Genomic DNA, 7140 nt, shown 5'->3' on the forward strand with positions numbered 1-7140 from the left:
TCCCCTTATACAGAGTGAAGTTCTGAGGCCCAGAGAGTGTAAATACCCGGACAGAGTCCTATAGAAACAAAGTGACAGAGATAGGACATGCGCCCAACATCCTGGGAAGGTGACGGTCACTCAAATGAGGTGTCCTCCTGGGGAACCCACAAATACATCAGGGACTTTACTTTCCCTTTCTGGTTGTTCCTGGAGAGCTGTGGGCAGGGAGAAGACCTTGTTTTCATAATTAGAGTTGATCCAATGAGAAAATCCAGTCTTCACAGGTGAGGCTTGAGGTGAGGTCCCTCCGATCTGACAGGTAGATTCTCATCTTTAAACCCACAGAGACACTGGGCTGGTGCCAAGAGAAGCTGGCTCTGTTCTCTAAACCATAGCCATTCACTTTTACCCACATAAGATGTGCAGCTCTCTTTAACCTGGGAAACAAACATTTTCATTAGGGACATCGAATATCTGGTACTTGGGTAGCAGTGGCCTTTCTGTTATTATTTATTCTTTGTCTGGAGATGGGCACCAAAAGCCTCTACTGGTGTGAGGCGACAAGGCAAGGGGAGGGTCTGTCTGGATCTTGTCGGAAGATCTTGGTGGGGGTCCCTAGGCCTAGGTGAGATCCTGTCCCAGGTCCAGTGTCTCCGTTCCCCTCTGTATTACCTGGCAAACTCCAAGCACCCTCCATGCCACTAACGTGTTGCCTCCACTGGGAGCCTTCCCTGACTTCCTAGAGCATCCTGGGCCCTCCTCCCCCCACAGGGACCTGTCCTGCCCTGCGTGCTCTGACCCTTTCCCCATGGTTTCAATCCTGGGGGGGGGGGGCACTGTGTCCTTTATCTCTGTGTCCCAGCACTTAACAAGGACTTAGGAAGTTACTCTGAGGAAGGCACAAACAAGCCCCAATCCAAAACTAATAAAGGCTCTAAGGGAGGGTATATTGTAAGTGGCAGGACCTTTATTCCAATTAGGTTAAGTCACAAGGGAGGGTTCGGGAAGACAAGTAGATCATGATCCAGACCCAGGAACATCACCAAAGCCCTCTCTACCTCTCACTTCAGCTTCTCTTGCCTTTCAGCTTCATCCTCAGACAAGAGCTCGGTGAGATAGGGCCCAGGCGGAAGGCAGCATAGAACCTTCACCCATCGCAGCCTCCAGGTCAAGGGCTACAGTCCACCTCAACCTCTCCCATAAGCTGTGTGACCCCAGGCAAGTTACTTAACCCCTTGGGGCCTCATTTCCCTACCAGGGGAATGAGGCCCCTCATTTCCATAATAGGGCCTATCTCATTCAAAGGGCTTTTGTGAGAATTCCATAGCCAGTACATGTAACATGCTTTGTATATTGCCTATAATACTGTCATAAATGTTAGCTATTGCTACTATAATCACTATTATTACTCATTTCCAGCTCAACAACCTATACATGCTTTTCATTAGCCATATGATAAACTCAAAATTCTGTTTTTCATCAACTCCTATAATTTACCTCCAATCTCCATCCAGGCTTATGACTCTTGAAGAGGAAAAACACACTCCTGTGTATTATTTCTCCTTTACTCTCATGCTGCTGCTACATTTCACTTCACTTCTGACACTTCTGACACCACAAGTGTGGGGAGTATCCCCATGCAATTTTCTGGGATACCATGATTCCCTTCAATTCTGACATAATCTACCTGGAGTCAGTGTCAGATCGCACAATGTAAGGGCTCCATCCCACGAGACGGTCCCACTTCAGACACCACTCACACATCCTAGGTCACCTGGACATCTAACCAATGTTCCTACAATGCCTCCTTGGGTTCAGTCATTTGCTAGAATAGCTCACAGGACTCAGGAAAACACATGTTGACCAGTTTGTTATATGATAAAAGGTATGGAAGAATAGCCGGGTAAAGAAGTATATAGGGCAAGGTCTTGGAGGGTCCCAAGCATGAGAGCTTCTGTTTCCATGGAGTTGGGGTGTACCAAACTCCCAGCATGTGGACGTCTCCACCATCCCAGAAGCTCCTTGGGATTTTTATACTACTACTTTTACACTACTGGGATTTTTATGGAGGTTTTGTCACATAGGCATGATCAATCATTGACTCCATTCCGGCCCTTCGCATCTCTCTGGAGAGCAAGGGGTGGGACTGAAAATTGCAAGCTTCTGCTCATAGCTTTGTCTTTCTTCTGACTGGCCCCAATCCAGAGACCCACTCAATTACCTCCTTAGAACCAGAGATACTCCTATCGCTCAGCAAATTCCAAGAGATTTAGGAGCCTTGTGTCAGGAGCCAGGGTCAAAGTCCAAATATTAGAACAAAAGATGCTCCTAGTAGTCTTTTCACTTAGGAAATTATAAAGGCTTAGGAGCCCTGTGTCAGGACAAGGAGCAGAGACCAATATATATTTCTCATTGTTTCACATTCATGCATCTGACACTCTAGTCCAGCCTCTGGATCTTTACTGCTCTTCTTCTACCTGCTATGCCTAACTTCTAGTTTTCTGCTTCTTCAATTCCCTTCAATATTCATGACCCGAGGGATGCCATGAAGGGCTCGACTCCTGTGAAATCTGGCCTGGACACCGAAGCCCACATAGGGGTAGGACTTGATTTTCTTCTCCCATTTCATGTATAAAGACCCCTAGAAGGCAGAGCTGGCTCTGTCTACTCCATATGCCCAGAGCCAGGTGGGTGCAGCACTTGGTGAAGTCTTCTTGAGTGAATTTGCTTTCTGCTTTGGTGCTCAGAGAAACTTCCCAAATCTGGCTTTATTAAGATGAAATACTCCCTTTATTCTGATTTTCTTGGAAGGAAACAGAATCAAAGAAATAAACCCTGAAACTGCTACAGTTTTATATAGAAAGCATTATTTCTGAGCTAAATGATTTTTTTCCTGAAGGAAAATTTAGAAATTGTAGCTCCTGGTGGAATTAAAGGAATGGAAATGAAGTCATGCATAGATTCACAGCATCTGAAGAACTCTGTTTTGGACCCTATTTTGCTAACTTCTACAACTTGGTATAAAAAATTCAAGCTTCTGGGCCCACTTCAGCTTTGCAGTAACATGTGTCCCTTGGGCTTCTCCCTAAATTGCATTTTTTCCTAGTTTCAGTCAATTATTTGCCTTGGAATGCATTAGCTTTTCTGAGTACTTCTACAAAACCTGATTCTTCTGGTCATTTGTTGGCAAAGAAACCCTTTGATTTTGAACCAAAATGTCCTCACAGATCACTTGGAGACTAGGGTGGCAGGGAACTGCTTTACCTTTCCTTCTTCCACCTTGTCTCCCCTTTCCTTCCCTCCCCACCCCCAGTGTCTTACCTCCCACAGATATTACAATGTTCTCTCAGAACTATGCCTATTTGCTCTTCTAATCCTTCAGCCTTGAAGTCAAGTCCCTGTTAGTTCAGGAGGTTTTCCCTGACCTCAGATCAGATGATGTGGTGCAGAGGCAATGAATGTCAAACATGTGTGTGGACACATGTGTCCCTACAAGCGTGTGTGTGTGTGTGCATGAACATACACATGTATGAACATACACATGTGTCCAGACAAATGTATGGATAAATGTCTATAAAGCATATGTGTGCCTGTGTATGTTGATGTACATATGCCTCTTTGTGTGTGTGTGTGTGTGTGTGTGTGTGTGTGTGTGTGGCATAGCTGAGTCTGTGGGGCTGGGTGATGGTGAAGGCTTGTACTAGGAAGACGTGGCAATAGGCCAAAATAGGGACACTTGCATGTAGGAGCGCTCATACCACGTTGGTATTCATGTTACCTCTCTGTTCTCTGCAGATACCTCCTATTTACTTTGGAGTAGGGCAACTGTTGAAGTAATATCACTCATTTAAATCGTATCAACATTTCCCCACATACCCTGTTTCTTTTATCTCACAAAATAAGAAGAGGAAATACATACATGACAAACTCGGAGTTTAACAACTCGAACCAGTGAGTGCTTCCTGTGTACCTATTATGTCAGTTCCCCGCTCACCCCTGACTCCTTGCTCTTTTGCAAGCTGTCCTTGTAGTAGCCTCTTCTTTGGCCTCTGTCTTCTCAGTATCCCTTTTCTGTCATCAATCCTCCAGTCTGTTTACTGGTCCTTATATTCAGTTCTCTCTGTTAAAAGGACTGGTGTGGGTTCTGTTTTCCAGCAGACCTAACTGACACAGACTCACCTGCTACTGCTTGATCCCATTCATTTGTCTTTCAAGATCCTCCCTCATTCAGGGCAAATGCTGATATTCTCTGAAGTTTACCCAATCTCCCCTGCCTGGGTCCATCATCCGTCCAGTACGTAATCTGGAATCGTGGGTACCATCCTTGATTCATTCCTCTCCCCTGCTCTCCCACAGCCCCCATTGGTTAGAAAGGGCAGAGTCCACCTTGACTCTGTCTCCTAGCCCAGGTATCCATGCTTGTGGCAGCAGTCCTCTCGTCTTTTCCCTTGGCCCCCCACAACTCATTTCCCACCCAGAACCAAAAGTAATATTACTGAAATATAAGTAAGGCTGTCACATTACCTAGCTTAACATCTTTCAACAGGTTCCTGAGGCACATGCCCTCTATGATGACGATTGATCCTGACAAGACCACTTTCTTGTCCTTCTCTCCTCCTCCTTCTTTCCTGCACAGCAGCCTCTCCAGCTATGTTTCTGTTTCTTTAACATGCCAAGCCCTTCCCTAACTCAGGACCTTAGCATCTACTGTCCTTCCATCTGGAATGCTCTTCTCCTCTGCTTGTCACATGGCTGGCTCTTCCCAATTCTTAAGGAAACAGCTTTAAATTCGCCTCCTCAGGAGCCCTTCACTGACACCCTTTGTCTTGATCTGTGGGGGTGGCTGTAACAAAGTGTTACAGACTCAGTGTCTCATAAACAACAGAAATTTCTTTTTCACAGTTCTGGAGGCTGGAAGTCTAAAATCAGCATGGTCAGGATCCAGGGAGGGCCCTCTTCTGGGCTGCAGACTGCTGGCTTCTTATATCCTCATGTGATAGAAAGAGAGAGAGCCAGTTCTCTGGCTTCTTCTTGTAAGGGCACTAATCCTATTCACAAGGGCTCCACCCTCATGACTGGATCACTTCCTGAGGCCCCACCTCCAAATAGGATCACCTTGGGATGAACATTTCAACATATGAATTTGGGAGGAGGGGTACAAACATTCAGTCCATTGCACTCTCTTTACAGAGGTGCTAAATGAATGAATCTAGAGTGGACATCAAAAGAGAAAAAGAGGGGCGCCTGGGTGGCTCAGTGGGTTAAGCCGCTGCCTTCGGCTCAGGTCATGATCTCAGGGTCCTGGGATCGAGTCCCGCATCAGGCTCTCTGCTCCGCAGGGAGCCTGCTTCCCTCTCTCTCTCTCTGCCTGCCTCTCTGTCTACTTGTGATTTCTCTCTGTCAAATAAATAAATAAAATCTTAAAAAAAAAAAAGAGAGAGAGAAAGAAAAGAAAGGGAAAAGAGGGAGAAAAGGAGAGGTGTACATAAACCACTATTTACTTAGCTAGAGACTCTGCCAACATGCAGCAAGCTGTTTTAGAGTCGACATGGCCACTCATTATCTGTTCCTGTAGCCATAGAAGGTTCACTGAAGAAAGTGGATAGAGGTGTTGGAATATGTAGACATACAGAGAGACTATGGCTCAACACAGTGGCATGTATTTGTGAATTTCTTGCTTACATTTGACATATATACATTTATGTATGTGTACCACGGTGAGCATACATATTTGCATCTTATAAAAACTCATCCTCTTTGGGGCACCTGGGTGGCTCAGTGGGTTTAAGTCTCTGCCTTTAGTTCAGATCATGATTCCAGGGTCCTGGGATCGAGCCCTGAATCGGGCTCTCTGCTCAGCAGGGAGCCTGCTTCCCTTCCTCTCTCTCTCTGCCTGCTTCTCTGCCTACTTGTGATCTCTATCTGATAAATAAATAAAATCTAAAAAAAAAAAAAAACCATCCTCTTTAACAGCATTTTCCACTTTGTATCATGCTGTCAGCTATACTGCTTATTTGAAACTGAGGACAATCCTGAGAGCCAGAGAGAGGAGCATTATTCTCATTTCATTAAAGATCATCTGTAAAATGGCACATCAAACCAGATCATTGGATAGATGAGGAAGCTGACACCCCGAGTGCGAGAGGGACTTCCTCAAGGTCACACAGCCAGTTAGTGAAGAGCTAGTGTTAAAACCAGATCCCTGCCTCCTTTTTTATACCTTGGGAAGGACCCTGGGTGGGGGGCATGCCGCATGATGTGCAGGGGGTCCAATGCCAATCATGTCTTGCGTTTGATAGAATCCTACTGGTTAGGTGGGCCCCAGAGAATGCAGCCAACTGCTGTGGTCACTGAAGGTAAGGCTTGTGTTCTCCAGAGAGGCAGAATCAGGGTGCTGTGGCTTATCTGATTCTGGCCACACTTGCGCTGTGTGTAGGTGTGATCATTGTAATGCAATATTCATACCACTCTCTTTTTGTTAGTTTAATTTCATTTTAGTTTATCAGTAGTAAAATCCCTACTGGCATGTCATTTAATTTGCTCCCTGTGCTAATGATGATTCTGAAGCCTTTTACAGAAATGATTATATGGTAATACCAAATCCGATGGTGGATTCAAGCCATCATTTACAGTAATAGGATCATAACGAAGCTCCCTGGGGGATTTCTTCTTGTAATACTGTTGGGAAGCGGGGCAGAATCTGCTCAACTTCATCTCACATTATTAGAAGATCCTCAGTGGGGACTTCTCACGGGAAGAGGCCTTCCCTGGCTTTGACGTTGAGGCTCAGGACAAAATAAAGTGTGGTAAAGCAGTGGCTCTAGGGTGAAGCTAGAGCTATCAGCAGGGCAACTCATGAAAAGGATGGGATTAGAGAAGGTGGTGAGTAGTGACTGCCTCTTTCCATGCCCACTTCCACTTCCCTGTGTAGAGCCTTGGCATGCAGACTGATATGTGGGGACATTCAGAGGAGGGTCATTCTGTGCATGGCTTTCCGGCAGTACTCTGTCCCACCCCAGTACTGATGTGCTGAATGAGCAACATCAAACCAGGCACTGAGGACCGAATGAATGAGATCCCATCTCTGCCCTACAGACTGGGGATAGATGCGAGCACCTGAGTTTCAAGGGCTGGAATAGATGTTTCTGTGGAGGATGG

This window comes from Mustela putorius, unplaced genomic scaffold (genome assembly GCF_011764305.1).
Source record: "Mustela putorius furo isolate JIRA1106 unplaced genomic scaffold, ASM1176430v1.1 tig00003834_pilon_pilon_pilon, whole genome shotgun sequence".
Taxonomy (NCBI): Eukaryota; Metazoa; Chordata; class Mammalia; order Carnivora; family Mustelidae; genus Mustela; species Mustela putorius.